Genomic DNA, 1,403 nt, shown 5'->3' with positions numbered 1-1,403 from the left:
GGGTCCTGCCTCAGTTTCCCCCCGGAGGGGTTAAGGGACAATGGGGACAATGGGGACAATGGGGCAGAGGTGGCACTGGTCAGACTGGGAGCACTGGAATCGCACTGGTGCCCCGTGTGCTGCTGGGGCCGCGCCATCCCGGTACCGGCGGGGTCACGGGGGCACCGCTGGGGCCGCTCCTGGAGCTCCCGGTGCTGATCCCGGTGCCGGTGCCGGTGTCAGAGGGGTCCCGATGCGGTCACTGCCGGTGCCGGAGGGGTCCCAGTGCTGTATCGGGATCCCGGTACCGAACCGGGGGATCCCGCTCCCCGTGCCGCTCTCTCCGGTACCGGGAGATGGCCCCGGTGCTGTATGGGGGTCCCGATGCGGGATCGGGGTCCCGGTCCTTGTGCGGTATCCCCGGTGCCGGTGCGGGAGAGCCGGTGCCGGTGTCTCCGGTGCGGGGGGAGCCGGTGCCGGTGCCCGTCCCTGCCGGGCGGGGGTCCCGGTGCGGTATCGGGGTCTCGGTGCAGGATCTGGGTCCCGGTGCGCTGTCAGGGGTGTCCCCCCGGTGCCGCTCTCTCCCGGTGCCGTATCTGGGTCCCGCTGCGGTATCGGGGGAATGGCGATGCAGTGTCCGTGTTCCGGTGCCGGTCTCTCCGGTGCGGTATCGGGGAGGTCCCGGTGCGGTATCGGAAAGGTCCCGGTGCGGTATCGGGGTCCCGGAGCGCTGCCGGGGGGGTCCCGCTGCCCGTTCTGGTCTCTCCGGTGCGCGGGGCGGGGCCGGGGCGGGGCCGTTCCCGTCGGGCGGGGCCGTTCTCGCCGCTCGCCCCGACCGCGGCCCCGGCCCCGGTACCGGCCCCGCCCGCCGGGCCCAGCCCCACCAGCACCGGCACCGCCGGGACCCCCCCGGCACCGGGACCCCCCCGGCATCCCCCGCATCCCCGGGCGAGAGGCCCGGAGCCCCGCAGGTACCGGCACCGGCGGGGGGGATGCACCGGGATGGGGGGGGAGGGCGGGGGCAGGACCGGGGATGCGCCGGGATTGGGGGGGGCACCGGGGATGTACCGGGATGGGGAGGGGTCGCGGGCCCCCCTCCATGGCCGTGTCCCCCTGTCCCCGCCAGACCCGGGGGGGCCGCGCCCTCCCCTCCCCCCATCGGACGCGGGGTCCCCACGGGGGGGGAGGGGAGGGGGAGGGGACACGAGCGGCCGCTTGCACACGCGCGTGCACACGCGTGACCCCCCTCCACATACACCCCCCCCCTCCACGCGCTCGTGACCTCTTGCACACGCGTGTGCAAACGGCGGCAGGTGCGTGTGCGCGTGTCCGTGCGCGTGTCCGTGCGCGTGTCCGCGTGTATGTCCCCCCCCCCCGAGTGTGCGACACCCCCTGCACGCGCGCCCCTCCCGCGGGTGCAAACC

The sequence above is a fragment of the Malurus melanocephalus genome, unplaced genomic scaffold, assembly GCF_030028575.1.
Source record: "Malurus melanocephalus ecotype Western Australia unplaced genomic scaffold, MMel_1.1 scaffold_1652, whole genome shotgun sequence".
Lineage (NCBI taxonomy): Eukaryota > Metazoa > Chordata > Aves > Passeriformes > Maluridae > Malurus > Malurus melanocephalus.
Note: the sequence above shows the minus strand (reverse complement) of the source record.